Here is a 15,711-nt window from a genome sequence, read left to right as displayed (position 1 = left end):
TTTTGTGACGTGTTTTGCTATGTATCCAAGCTAGATAGGAGTAAAATAAAAATATTTTACGATCTATATAATATCAATTCGCTACCCAAATCGAAATATTAAAAAAATTCTTAGATTAAAACAATAACTGAATATACACAATTATGTTTTAAGTTATATTAATATAATTGAGTTTTAATTAAGTTAATACAAATTATATTGATATAAATTAATATATGAATATAGAAAACGAACTAACCAAGAACCAAGCGCGGTAAATGATATGCGAACATTTTATTTTTATTTCTATTTTAAGAATTAGAAAAATAAAAAAAACGGTTTCCAGAAAATCGGTAACAAAAAACTATACACTCTATAGTACTCCCCGGAAAATTCTACCCCTATTTCATATACAATTCGTTAAGATTTGGTTAATTAGTTCTGGAGTTATAGAAATTTCGGTAAATTTGGCATATACATACACGCACATACACACATACACACATACACACATACATACACAAATACCGACATTTTTTAAAATAGCGATTTTCCGACGTTTTAGAACATTCTGAACACATTGGCAAAAGCAACTAAAAAAATTTTTTTTTACGAAAACAAAGCTTCCTCTATGAGGAAGCAAAATTAGGGACCTTTGATCACGTATAAAGCTGATGAGTCTAATCAACCAAATCTTAAAGAATTATATATGAAATAGGGGTAGAAAAAAGACTGAAAAATATAATAAAATTAGAAATAGATATCTCGATATCTCCAAATTTGCGGAAATTAAAGCATAAACAATAAACAAACATTTTTGCAAAAATTCAAAATTTTATTAAAAAAGAACCCCTTGATTATTAGCAATTTTTATTAATTTTATTATATTCTTCAGTCTTTTTTTTACCCCCTATTTCATATACAATTCGTTAAGATTTGGTTGATCAATTCTGGGAGTTTAGAAATTTCGGTAAATTTGGCACAATCATACACACATACACACATACACACAAACATACACACATACCGACATTTTTTAAAATAACAATTTTTCGACGTTTTAGAACATTCTGTACACATTGGCAAAAGCAACTAAAAAAAATTTTTTTTTACGAGAACAAAGCTTTCCTCTATGAGGAAGCAAAACTTTATAAGACAAACCAGTAAAGATAATTTTTTCTTGGAGTATGTAATTGTAGTATAAGATGAAATAATTAACATTTCATGTTGCAGCTAGTTTTTGCAATAGAAAATAAAAATAGTATATCACGCTATAAAAGCGCTAATAATCGCGCTTTTCAAGGTAGCTTACAAAAAATTGCAACGACAAATCGTCCGCGATAATATCTAAGCCATCTTCGTAATAGATTAATTGAGCGAGCTTTAGTCGTTTGCAGATTTAACTTAGTCACGCAATTATCCGAGAGGAGGATTTCCTGTTTAGGCCATGAGATTAAGTGGGTGTTCGTAGATACGCTCTATTCTCGCTAGCATTGTGTTGAATTACGCATACTCTCCGCCTAATACGCAGATTTAACAATTTCGTCAGCTCGAGACGTACGTGTAACATGTCTCAAATACAAGATTGTTTTATATCACGCGCGACATATCGTATTATAACGACGAGAGATGAGGAGAAACGTAATCGATATCGCGTGCTCCACGCGGAGTATCGCGAAAAGTTGATCTTCCGTTGTAAATAACTTGCATATATATATACATATTTTATACGTACGTGTGTGCAAAAAAATTTCGCTGACGTCAATAATGGCTGCGCCGGACTATAAACCGATATTGTTAGTGCGAGGAAGCTAATAAGAAAATTTTTCAATGATTGATGTTTACATAAACACGTCGCTTAAATTTAAATGCGATTCATCAGGATGTATATGAATAAATATGATATAATATCTAATCTCTCTCTCTCTTTTTCTAACGTTTTAAAACGTGATCATGCTTACGCAAAAACATTTGAAGCGTCAGTTTTTTTAACGGAGATGACGCATGTAAGAATATTATACTAGAATAGAGTCTTGTAAAATACTACACACTAGAGGAACTTTTTCTGAAATACTTTATTGCAAGCGGTTATAGGAGATTATTTTATACAAGACAAATTAATTTTTTATTTATTTGCATCTTGGCCAAATGTTTGAATATAATCTTGAAATTAGTTTACAAAAACAAGATAGCGGTATTTTCACAGAAAACAGGAGTGCTCTCAAAATAGGAAATAAAAATTAACTTTTAGAATACGTTTTACATTTAAAATTAATTATTTGTACTTTTTATTATCATTATTCGATTATCATTATTATCAACTTACATATATGTCGCTTCAATTAGTTTCGATTTAATTAACCTTCTTTTACGCTGTCAAAAAATTACGTTAATGATGGCGATTAATTTAAGAGTGTAAATTATCCAGCGTGTGAATTATCTTTAAATAAATATTTTTACGTAATTTTCATTATGAATTGGAATATTCGGCAGTATCGAGAGCGTTAATATCACAAGACGTTAAGGCGATAGAATGCTTTCGGCGAGAAGTCGCGTTAAATATATTCGGTGGCCGATGTAACCCGGCACGCCGTATTGTAAGATTACGTAAATCACGTTATAAGGAGCACCTTGCCTGGAAGGAAACCCATATATTATCCCGGCCCTAATATGCCCGTACGTGCGTGCATCCCTGATGGTACCTGGCTCCTTAAGATGACGCGATATCAACCCTTCTATTCGTCCTTTGTCTTGAGTGCCTTATTTCCGGCTTACGTCCATCACTGTACATCTCTGTCGTAGCATAAATAGTGTGATATTGTTGACGTCGTCGCCTATGTACAATGTACAACGTAAGAGTTTATTCACATCCATTCACATGCTTAATTAGCATAAGTGTTTTAGCACCTGTGGGCAATATTATTCTATATAGCACATAGGTTATTCTAACAGAATGATATTATTTTAAGGAATGTGTTTTGATCACTTTGATTGCATCTCAACGCTATCTAATATTTATTCGTATCCTATATAAATTGCATATATATATTTTTCACAATTTTATACAAGTGACGCATAGTATATAGCAGCGCAGATGAGGTCCTAATTGTTTTTAATGGTGTTCGTTTATTACGTAATTGATCGAACGCATAAGTCATTTTTTCCGACATTTTTTTAAATACAGCGCTTTTTACAAAGAATTGATTAGGGAGAGTTGCGTCGAGAGATGCGTTGAGAACCGCTGTTCCTTCTGCACGACGAGAACCCGCGGCAAAGGGTTAAAGGAAGGGAGTGTAACTCTCCGTTATCTCGGCGTGCTTCCGTCGAGCGGTGGGCGCCCCGAGGGTGGGGAACGGTTTTCTCGAGGGGTAGTAGAGGTACCGGGGGCTAGTTCTCCGGAGTCAAAAGAGGTCCGCAACGTTTTCATGATTTTCCCAGGCTAATTGTTATGCATGGCGCGCATCCCGGCCATTTAGCCTTTAAACTCCTCGAGCGCCTCTCTCTCTCTCTCTCTCTCTCTTTCTCCGTATTTCTCGCCTTCTCTTTTGTCCGTTCCCTCGTCGCTCGTCGTCTCTCCCATTCTCCCTTTCACACGTGTTTCAACGTACATGTGCGCGCCCCCCTCCCCCGACGCGCATCCTTTCCTTCTTCGTCCACGAATGCCCAGCTATACTCTCGTCTCCGTTTGTCTCGTGGAATATCGTGGAATATTGCCTCCTCCCCCGCACAATTTTCCAACCGTGCCACTGAAAATCTCACGTTTCTCTACGTAACACGCCGCATCTCCTTATTTTTATTCCGCCCGGTGACACCGTGATAAGAACGCGCACGTGCTTCCGTATTCTTCCGAGAGCGCCGTCTTTGGTGAGGGGATGACGAGTGACCTGCTCGCGGCTAAATGTCTTCGAGAATAACCGAGATTCTCCAAATACTATTTTTCTCATAATTGACGACCGCATATTTAAATCTTTAATTCTTGCATGATGTTACATGAGAATTCTTTTTTCGGTTTTTATAAAATACGAATAGTAACTTTGCGAAACACACACACACACACACACACATATATATATATATATATATATATATATATATATATATGAAGACAAATAATGGAATATTTTTTATATGTCGAACATGCAATATTGTAGAATACAGTTATATTTTTTATTCTTTTTTTTACGAAATTTAATTTAATTTTATATTTTGAGTGAGTAATATAAATTAGACTAGCATATCTATAAGTCGCTGATGTTTATATTCATTTTTGAATAAATACATATATAAAATGTATTTCTTAAAGCTCATTTGGTCATTGCAGCAGTATCAATCACATTGGAGTACAGTTAGCTGGATAATTGATAGAGTTTGCGTTCCGTGAGAACTATTCATTATCCCGGTTATTGTATTGAAATATAAATTGCAGATACCGCATAAAATATAAACGTTCGTAAAACAGCACGGTTATTTTGCAAATAATGGAGGCGGCACGGCGCGCGCAGTTTTTGGTCATCGTGATTTTACATGTGCGACGGACACACACATACGATACCAATCGCGCTTGTTCTTGGTTTCGCGCAAGGCCGCGGCAACTCTCTCGCGAGCATTATGTATAGGTTTTATCTGACGATGCAAAACATCGTTATTCTTCAAATCGCGCTTCCAGGAATCATTTTACGTTACACAAACGTACACCGCTGAATTATTGCGACACGGAGGTGCGCTCCATGTAGATCGGTCATCGCGGCTTTCCTCGTCGAAACGCACGCAGACGTCGCCGCCCGCGTCGCGCCGGTTGCGTGAGCGCGGTGCGGTATTGCTGTAAACTCTCTCGTGCGTTTCTCGGTTTCTCCCGCCGCGTTGTCGTGTGCACGGCACAACCAGCGTCGCGTGACGTCGTCGCGTTCTAGTCGATATACCTCGCGACGAGTGAAGACATTAAATAACAAAGCGCGTATCGGTACGCGTCAATGTGAGGTCCGATTCTCGGAGCGCGACAACGTTGAGGCAAAAAATATCCCCCCCCCTCTCACCTTTTTAACAATTGACAAAAGTTAACTTTTATCGGTGTTTCCGTCGACTACAGCGACGATTGAAAGATGACCGAAGAGAGAAAGAGAGAAAGAGAGAGAGAGAGAGCGATACGCCGAGAGGATTAAAATCTGAAATGGGGTAGACTTAGGTAAGGGATTAAACAGATTCCATTTGATCCATCTACACCGCGTACGCGAGGGCGTGTATTTACGCGTATATTTGGGCGGCGGTGGGCGCCGTAATTCGAGGCATAATTCCTCGTTTGACCGTGCGATTTATCGTCGTTGCCAATGCATATACGTCAACGCGATAGTTTCCCCGGCGGCAGCGTATGAGGTATAAAGCGAGGCCCGTCATTTCCTTTGTAGAGACGCGTTGTGCCCGATGCTAAGTTTAGCGTATCACGGCTGGGCTGCCTTCAATAGTAAATGACACTCGGATGCGGTAGTTTGCTGTGCATGTTGTAACGATGACGATTTGCGACGCGACGCGTTGACGTGATGCTTAAGGGAACAATGAGGCGCGATGCGTTATCTTTACGTGAACGGGATGCGTTACACGACGTCACTGATCTGTATTTAGTGCAGCAGCATTGGCGATCACCGATTTCAGGCGATGTCAGCGCCAATGGGAAATAAGCAAATAATTTTTGCTATTTAAAATAAGTTTTGCTTCGGCCTCTGTGTGTGTGTGCGCTATTTTAATTCATCTATTAGAATTATTCATGACGCCAGGCGTTGTCAACAGGAAGTTCAAAATACTAAAGTTTAAAATCTTGATGTGTCATAGTTTATGCCAATCGAACAATGAAAGAGCAAAATATCGTAATGATAATATAAAAGCACATTTATATTTTTCATTTTATATTGAATTAAAAAGAAATTTTAGTCATAAAAGTCCATATAAACGTGTAACATCGCGCTCGTATTATTTTCGGGATCGAAATATTTTAAAATCGTCGCGTTTCATACGCAGAATTTCTCTCGGTCAAATTCTGGTAATTTAATACACAGTTAATGCATCATTAAAAATCTGCGCGATACAAATAAATTACGGCAACATAATCCCAACTGGGAGGCTCCGCGCGCGAACGTGCGGGCTCGGCGGCGCGCGGCGCGGCGACGGGCGACGGGCGGCGGGCGGTGGTGCTCGCATAAAATCGCTCTTTCGTCTCGTTCCATTTTTGATACCCGACTCCCTCGGCCCTTGCGACACTGCGTAATTACGACATCTAAACGATTTACGGCGGAGGTGTGACGGCGAGGGAGGAGTCCTCCGGCGGCGTCGCGACGCCGTTGCCGGCGCGTACAAACCGCATCACCGCGACGCGACGCGGTCCTCGGGGAAGGGTTGAGAGCGTGTCCGGTCGGGAAATAACTTTCTTACCTACTTACGCCTTCATCTCCTGACGCCGACTAACTGCGAAACGCCTCGAAACCCCTGGCTTCCTATCGCATTGTGACGCGGAGGAAGACTTGTCGTTGTCTCTTGCTCCGGCTCTGAGCTCTTGTTTCGCCTTCGACAGACCGCGACCTCCGTAAAGTTTCGACGGTTAAGACACGTTCCAAGTTTCGATGATCGTTGCGAGATTAGAAAGCGACGCGTTCTCGGCGGAAGTGAAGTTCACGTATGTGATCTTTGCCCTAAACTTACTGTCGATCGTAATGAGCATTTGAGCGCTGCGATCAATCGTCAAATATTATTAATGGAGAGGACGCGCTAATAATCTTGGCGATAAAGCTGCAACCGCGATTGTGTTGTGTTTTAATTAAATGTTTACAGATATTAGACTACAATATACAGATTCGAGTTTCCCATCATTAAAATTAAATAAATATATCAATCCCGCACGTATTCGACGCATTGTCACTTAATTTTCTATATATACAATTACATTTTGTCGATTTTATCGTAAATAATGAAATTTATACCAATCGTCTTACTATTTTTAATTGCTGATCAAATTGATAATATTTAGATAATTAATAAGAGTTAACCTACAGTTATATATTAATAATTTATTTTTAATTATTGTTTAATTAATTAAATTAGAATGCGGCAATATGGCAGTAAAAGAAAAAATAAGAAATATTATAAAAAAATATATTTTTATTAATAAGTATGTATATTTTTATAAATAAGCAATTTAGCAACTGCTTGATGTAATTGTCAGCTAATTGCAAATATTATAACGGATATAGCCATTTTCCGCACATTGGTCATTAATAAAAGAACGTATCTCTAAAAGAACTCGATCGGATTTAAAGGTCGTTAAATTTAAGACGGTGTGTATCGATGCTTAAATATTGCTGTGAAGTATAATAAGAATTCGGGTCACGAGTTTATAAATGTATATTCTTGGGCTATTAAAATGGAACTATGGGTAAATTCCATATACATATATTTGTCGTATATATTGCAAACATATCGGTATATTGAAAATACAGAGTGTTATTTTAGTGACATGCTCGTGAAAATATTGTTAGATAGAACAGATAAAACAAGCGGACGTTTTGCCTTTAGCATATAAAAATCGAATTATAATTTCACGATTTATTTAATACTTTGTTAGGACTGAAAAACATATGTTGGCATATAATATAAACGATGTTTGCTATATAAAATGTGACATTTCTACATCTATATATATAAAACAAAGTCGGGTTATTTACGCACTATTTATAACTCAAGAACAGCTGGACAGATTTTGTATTAAGACTATATAAAATATAGGGGTAGAATTTTCCGGAAGAAACTATAGAGTGTATAGTTTTTCGTTATACCGGGGCGAAGCCCGTGCGAGCTTTGTCCTCCGTCCTAATAAGAAATATAACGGGATTTCATATTTAATAAAAAACACCTTTGGAAACAACTCTTTTACTAATAATCATATATATTTTTTATATAGCCAATTTTTTATATATAAATTTATTATTATAGACAGTTTCAACAATGATTGTACAAATCATTTCAAATACATTTATTTAACTTGTACGTAGAAGGCTAATGCAATGACTTCTGTATTAATATTCTGCCATTGAAGCGAAAAACATTAGACTCGCAAATATTATAATTTCCACATTTGAGAACGGAACGTCAACTTGATAAGCAATCATAAGTCATTATCATTTTTTATACGGATTAAAATCACGACTTACAGTAAAAAAATTAATACTCATGTAAGTTCATCGGAACAACACAAAAAAAGCAAAGAAAGAAGGAAAAAGTCTGCGAGCAAGGAGTCAGTCGTGCATGGAAATCGCCGCGCCACATGTCATATCGATAATCGTCGGTCTTTCTGCATATAAGAGAAGGCAAGGGCTGTCGTGGGGTCGCGCACGTGGGACACGCAATCTCCGCTGCCGGACATTGTTTATTATTCGTGGCACATGTGCAACTTGAACGAAACTCGCGCGAATGCCCGTGTAATGAATCGTATTTTCTAGCGTGTGACGCGCGGCGTGTAGAGCACGCACGCATACGCGTGTCGTGCGTGTATAGGTATACATGCGAGCACCGAGTGTCCAGCAGTCCAGCATTGCGCTGATAATCGTATTTACCAAGCCGTCCACCGCGAGCCTTCTTCACGTATATTTTACTTGTCATTCCGCTCCTCGAAGGTATATTAACTTTCTAATTCGAAACGTGTGAAATCACAGTATGGAAGATACGTATCTCTTTCAATTAAAAGAGCAATAATGATAATTCACAAACAATTGTTGCGAAACATCGTTGCGGAATATTATTTTAATTCGATCGAAGTTACGTGCGTTTAATTTATTAAGCTACACACGCAACTTATCGGTATATTATTCGATTAGTATCAATTGCAGTTTTACATTCCGCGTTGATTAAAATTTACGCAGATAAAACGTTAAAATATTTAATAAGATTACATGGGGAATTTTCGTAATTAATTTTTCCAAACTGCGAAATGCTTCTTCGTGCGCGTTCCTTTATACCTCCTAAATGTAATTTTGCTATAGGTAGTTCTGTTATCTTTCATTACCTTATCTACCTTGTAAGCAGGTTTCTTATAGGATACAGCGTATACGCATACAGTTGTTTCAAATTGCCAATAATGCACATATATTAAGAACATTACATACACTAAGGTACATTTGTTTGCCGGATAACTAATGGAATTAAATGCGGGAGATACGAGGTATGTCAGCGGGGAAAACAGTTATGCCCAATGGTACGGACCGATAACGGTATTTAAACTAGGCTTACCAGCGCTCAACATCTGTTACAAGTTCCCTCCGCATGGATATTTCTCTATATCCTTATCGTTATGTATCTATTTCGCGAAAATTGTTACGTCATGCCGGCTAGCTCTGTACTGTCAATAACGATTCAGATTAAAATTTTAATCAATCTAAATGCATTACACTTATGTATATATTGTATATAAGAAGGAGTGCATAACTGCCTTTTGCTAAAAATATTTACATGCGGTACCCGTCGCTTATAAACTATTATAACTGAGTTCATAAGAAGTTTAATAGCACTTTAAAGAAACGGGAAGGAAGGAACGATGGCGGGATGATAATAAAAAGATTCGCGAAATGTTTAACATAAAGAAAGATATTAATTACATGCGGAAATTGCTAGATACTTTTGATTAAAGAGCGAATAATAATAACACATCTTTAACTAACTGATGTAAATTATTACATATGTTACTAATTCGTAAAAAAAAAAATTGTGAACATATGCTTTGTTTGGCAACAATGTGAATTCTTGTAAATTCTGAAGAAATTCGCGCAAATAATCTCAAGCGACAAGTAACCATTCCGTTCATTCCGCGCGTTTTCCGTGGCCGTCCCATTCATTCCAATAATGTTCTGCGATTATCAGGCGGAAACATTCTCGAGCACTTCGTACATTTATATCGCACGGTAGGCGTTAACATCGCGCAGTTTGCGCTAAGAAGAGTAGCATGCAACTTTCCCGATGGCAATTGCGCTTCCAGTCCGCGAGGAGTCTTGAGGGACCGTCGCGTCGGATACGCGAGCGATACGAATTCGCGAAGAGAGTAGAGCGGATGGAAGGGAGAGAGGAGAGAAAATAGATGGAGCGCGTATACACACCTTTCTAACCGTGCAGTGTACGTCGACGCACGCTCGCGTATTTTCTCGTAATCCATAGCGTTGCGTGCCTCGATAACGCGCCGACCCGCCGACAACGGTATTTTATGGTCTCGCACCTTCTCGCCTCCTATCCCGGGCCTCTTCCTTTCAGCACCGATATCTCCGCGTTTGCATTTACGTTAAGGTCATCCGCCCACGCGCGCATGGCACCATATAACGTTACCTCAGCATCGGCGCGATCGGTGACGCGATACGCCAGTTTTACTTGTTATTACGTTGCTTCTTAAATTAGACTTTAGACTTTAGGTATTCGATAAGATCCAGATGGCATTAACTGGACGAAATTAGCGACTCGCTAACGAATGCGAAGTTTTGTGAACTCGCGCGCGTTAGGATTATCGCGATAAGCAGATGCGCGCTCAATCTGCGGGCTGTCGCTCTTCTCGACGTTACTTTTTAAATTAAATCGTGAAACATTCCATGATTATATAACCGATATTTGACATCTTGAAAGTGACGACGATCTCGAAAATTACAGAAATTTTTGGCGAGCCAAACAAATCTTAAAAATTATGGAGCATATTAAACATTACACAAGTTTCGAAAATTTTAGCAATCGTGATTTTGTGAAGCGACAAGTCTCGAGAGTATAAGAATTCGAATTACAAAAGACAAAAGAGAGCATGATACAAATGACTTTGTAAAAGAATCTCATTTTTAATGGGGTTAACGCGATCGTTTATCAGTAATATTCTAGGTGTAATGCATAAAAATATTATATCAACGAGAGTGCACGCCTGGCTTTATTGTAAATCGCAGTTGTATTTAATCCGCAATATCGTATTCTACATACCTATCGTGCCGGTGATGAATTCCTTGCATTATACTGGCGTTTTGCCATCAAGTTATGTAACGCTTGTATGTGTGTCTGATGTGTAACATATTACCGCCAACGATATACGTTACGATAATAGGGGCCTTTTAATATTTGGCCAGCTGTCGATAATCTCTCTACACTGAAAAATTCACAACGTGTGCGACTTGTTTCTATTTTTTATTTTTTATTTTTAGTGAAGCGCGATTTTAACAATGTTGCTGCCCTTTCCACATTCAGCATCAAGATTGATACGTTTTTTCGTAAGATGATATATTTCGTAAGATTATATATTTTACTATTAAAAATTTTTCTTTCGATCACTTCGCGTGATCAAATAAATACATTGGAAGAAAACAAGATTTATCAATTAATTATCAATTAATTAAATTCTCAACACAACAAAAATAATTTACTTAAATTTCTAAAAAAACAAAAATATTTGATTTAATATATATATCGTCTGAAAGGGATTAAAAATTCCTCTAAATCTATGCCTGTTAAATAAATTGCTTTTAGTTTCAATAATACGGATTATAAGAGTGTGTGTTCCTTACAATGTTGAAAGGGGCGATCAAAACAAAGGCGACATTAATTCACGTTCGTCAGTATTTAGTCATGCTCTCTAAACCATTCTAACTCCGATACGATATACGAGCACTTATTGTATCGATCGTAAACGTAGCATTGCTTGATATCATAAACCTACATCGGCACGTTTGGTTCCTGTATTAGGCACGCTGCTAGTTCCGTTATGTATTCATTACCTTGAAAAAAACAAAGTGGTAGTATTATACCTCCAAATAGCTTTATTCTGTACATACTGTTTATAAAATGCGTAATATACTACAAAAAGGCGTGATATCCGCACAAAATTACTTTTTTTTTTAAAAAGTAAAAAAAGGCGCCGAGTACACGTATAGTAGTGTATATGTTGTTACCTAAAAAAAAATGAAAGTGGTAGTATTATACTTCGAAAAAACCTAAGTAACAAGTGGTAGATTTTTATATCTCGAAAAATCTCGAAAAAATCTAAGCAGTAGTATCTTTATTTCCGAAAAATTATAACCCAAGTGATACACGTCACAAAATTATGTTACCTTATCAAAAAGAAGAGTCGCGCTTCAAGTGATCTATTACAATTACAAAAAAGAAATGATATCTAGGCTCTTTAAATTAGAGCGCCAATTACAGAGAGAACATGTATATTGCCTCAAAAAATAATTGTTGCACTACTTTGAAAAACCTTTACATTGTGTCAATTAGAAAAGAATGTATGATAACAATTTTATAAGATTAAAAAATTTTATTTAAATTTAACAAAGGAATACAAGATATTTAAATACAAAGTTTACATGTGTATTTTTTAATGGTCGCAAAGAATTACAGAGGTAACAGTATACAAAATACAAATATTTTATTAAAATATTTAATCCAACGAAGGAATACAATTTGTATTTAAATATAAAATTTTTATATGTATTTTTCAATAGAATAAAATATTTAATCACAAAGAATTACAAAGGTAACAGTACAAAATAAAAATATTTTATTAAAATACATAAATTTTTCTTGTAAAAAAACTTGGCGCTGTTAGACCTCGAAATTTTAAATAAATAAATAAATTTATTCTATACTTAATTATAAGCCGCATTATCCGCCGTCCGCGTCGTCACGCACACCCATATCATTCACTCCCACATCCACGCTGATAATCATTTAATATTACTCCCATCGCATTTTTCTCTGAATTATTTTTATTTACTGTTCTTATTTATTTAAAATTTCGAGCTAAAATTGTTACGGACTATTATTTCTAAAGAAAACAACAATTTAATATTTTGCTTAGTTTTTTTTAAATAATAATCTGTAACCCTTTTAGTTGTACACCTTGTATATATTTTTCAATTTCAACATAAAACATAATCGCAATAAAGCATGATTAATGTTAATAAGTCGTTAACTGTAAAATTCTTTATTTATTTTTATTTGCGTGTCTTACTGAATGTTGTTCGCAACTGTATATGTACCGATATCTTCAGGTATCGATATTTTTGATAATTATTTTTACGTCAGACATAATTTTAATTCATCCAATTTTTATTATGCCTAGACATAATTTTTGTCCAATTTTTATTATGTCTAGACATAATTTTAATTTAGCGATTTTTATTATGTCATGACATAATTCTAATTCTGCCGCTAGGGAAATTTTAAGTCGATTCTTATGAATCAAGCTTGAATTCAATGTCTTATAGGTGTCCCAGGATGCCGATGACAAGGTCCACATAGTGCGCTCTATAGTTTTCGGTGTACAGGTGTATTAATACCTTGAATTCGATGGCCACGTGTTCCAAGTTGCCGATGACGAGGTCCACATAGTGCGCTTCGTAGTTTTCAGTGTCTACATGTATTAATACCTTGAATTCGATATCTACGTGTCCTACATTGGGTGCATTCAGCCGATACTCTGCTAGCCTAGCAATCGTGAGCAGACGCTCGTTTTCGCTCGTTTCCTCTCTTTTGACCTAATGGATTAAAAGGAGAGGAAACGAGCGAAAACGAGCGACTGCTCATAATTTCTAGGCTAGCGGAGTATCGGCTGAACGCACCCATTTAGATTTAAAGTTATTAATACACCTAGACACCAAAAACTATGAAGCGCATTATGTGGACCTCGTCATCGGCAACCTGGAACACGTAGACATCGAATTCGAGGTATTATTACACCTAGACACCAAAAACTACCGAGCGCGCTATCTGGACCTCGTCATCAGCAACCTGGGACACCTAAACATCGAATTCAAGGTATTAATACACGTAGACACCAAAAACTACGGAGCTCACTATCTAGACATTGTCATCGGCAACCTGGAACACTTAGACATCGCAATCAACGTATTATTACACCTGGACACCGAAAACTATGAAGCGCACTATGTGGACTTCGTCATCGGCAACCTGGAACACTTAGACATCGCATTCAACGTATTATTACACCTGGACACCGAAAACTACGAAGCGCACTATGTGGACCTCGTCATCGGCAACCTGGGACACCTATACATCGAATTCAACGTACGATTACACCTGGACACCGAAAACTATGAAGCGCACTATCTGGATCCCGTCATCGGCAACCTGGGACACGTGGACATCGAATCCAAGGTATTAATACACGTAGACACCGAAAACTACGGAGCGCACTATGTGGACCTTGTCATCGGCAACCTGGGACACCTATACATCGAATTCAACGTACGATTACACCTGGACCCCGAAAACTATGAAGCGCACTATCTGGATCTCGTCATCGGCAACCTGGGACACGTAAACATCGAATTCGAAGTATTATTACACCTAGACACCGAAAACTACGGAGCGCGATATCTGGACCTCGTCATCAGCAACCTGGGACACCTAAACATAGAATTCAAGGTATAAATACACGTAGACACCTAAAACTACGGAACTCACTATCTAAACTTCATCATCGGCAACCTGGAACACTTAGACATCGCATTCAACGTATTATTACACCTGGACACCGAAAACTACGGAGCTCACTATGTGGACCTTGTCATCGGCAACCTGGGACACCTAGACATCGAATTCAACGTACGATTACACCTGGACACCGAAAACTATGAAGCGCACTATCGGGATCCCGTCATCAACAACCTGGGACACGTGGACATCGAATTCAAAGCAGTAATACACGTGGACACCGAAAACTACGGAGCGCATTATGTGGACCTTGTCATCGGCAACCTGGGACACCTAGACATCGAATTCAACGTACGATTACACCTGGACATCGAAAACTATGAAGCGCATTATCTGGACCTCGTCATCGGCAACCTGGGACACCTAGACATCGAATTCAAGCTTGATTCATAAGAATTGACTTAAAAATTCCCTAGCGGCATTTTCTGCCAAGCGTAGAGAATCTTCTTTTCCGTTAACTCAATACCGCGTGTACTTGGCGCGAGACACTACCGTGTCTCTTGATATATTATTTATATATATACCTAATTTTTTTACCTAAATAGAAATCTTCCTTCTGACCGATAAGTCTATCGACCTAATTTCGAAATACGCGCGCGATATCGAAACTGGCGATACCTGCGCCGCCAGCGTCGAAAAAGTGAAAGTAACGTTTCTGATTATGACGTCATCATATCAGACGTCGGCGTTAGAAGTAGTATTCGTATCTTAAAAATAAATTTTCACATTTGGACTTTCCGTCGCAATATCTCCGTTCGTAGGGCACGTAGCGGAATATTATGAGAGAAACCCCTCCCTAATTGGACCCCAAGCTATCGATCAAGCCTACTTAGAACTTGATCCGTTCACTCGTTATCGAGATCTCAACATCTCGAGTACTCGCAACTCGTCGCGTCGCGTAAAAGAGTCACGGTCGGTCTCGCTCCGCGTGTACTTGGCGCGAGACACTACCGTGTCTCTTGATCAGTCACAGCATTTGTTGTCGAGAGCATTGATTTGTTGTTGTTGCTATATACATCGCAACATGATTGTAGACAGTTTTTTTAACGGCGACAGGCGTTAAATACTTAGATATTCAATATAAAAAATTACAATATGCAGTTTAAAAGGGCCATTTTATATTCGTATTATATTCGATCAAAAATGGTATTAATAATAGGGTCCTCTTCAACGCATTATTAAGAAAAAATATGGCGAACATTCTAACATATATATATGTATATA

The 15,711-nt window shown here is 37.6% G+C and overlaps 1 protein-coding gene across 17 annotated transcripts in view; it reads left to right on the top strand.

Annotated features, from left to right (window-relative positions):
- The window catches only part of Foxp (forkhead box transcription factor P), a 311,646-nt gene that overhangs the window by 60,079 nt on the left and 235,856 nt on the right, over positions 1 to 15,711 (top strand). The window contains exon 1 of one of the 17 annotated variants that reach the window (XM_077419199.1): positions 5,039 to 5,161. The exons of the other annotated variants lie outside the window; for them this stretch is intronic. The gene's annotated coding sequence lies outside the window, so the exon portion shown is untranslated. Of the gene's footprint in view, positions 1 to 5,038; positions 5,162 to 15,711 lie in introns of those variants that run through there. 17 annotated transcript variants of the gene reach the window in all.

The sequence above is a fragment of the Temnothorax americanus genome, unplaced genomic scaffold, assembly GCF_048541705.1.
Source record: "Temnothorax americanus isolate GAGA-0224 unplaced genomic scaffold, ASM4854170v1 Scaffold52, whole genome shotgun sequence".
NCBI lineage: Eukaryota > Metazoa > Arthropoda > Insecta > Hymenoptera > Formicidae > Temnothorax > Temnothorax americanus.
Note: the sequence above shows the minus strand (reverse complement) of the source record. Positions and strands in the feature narration are given on the sequence as shown.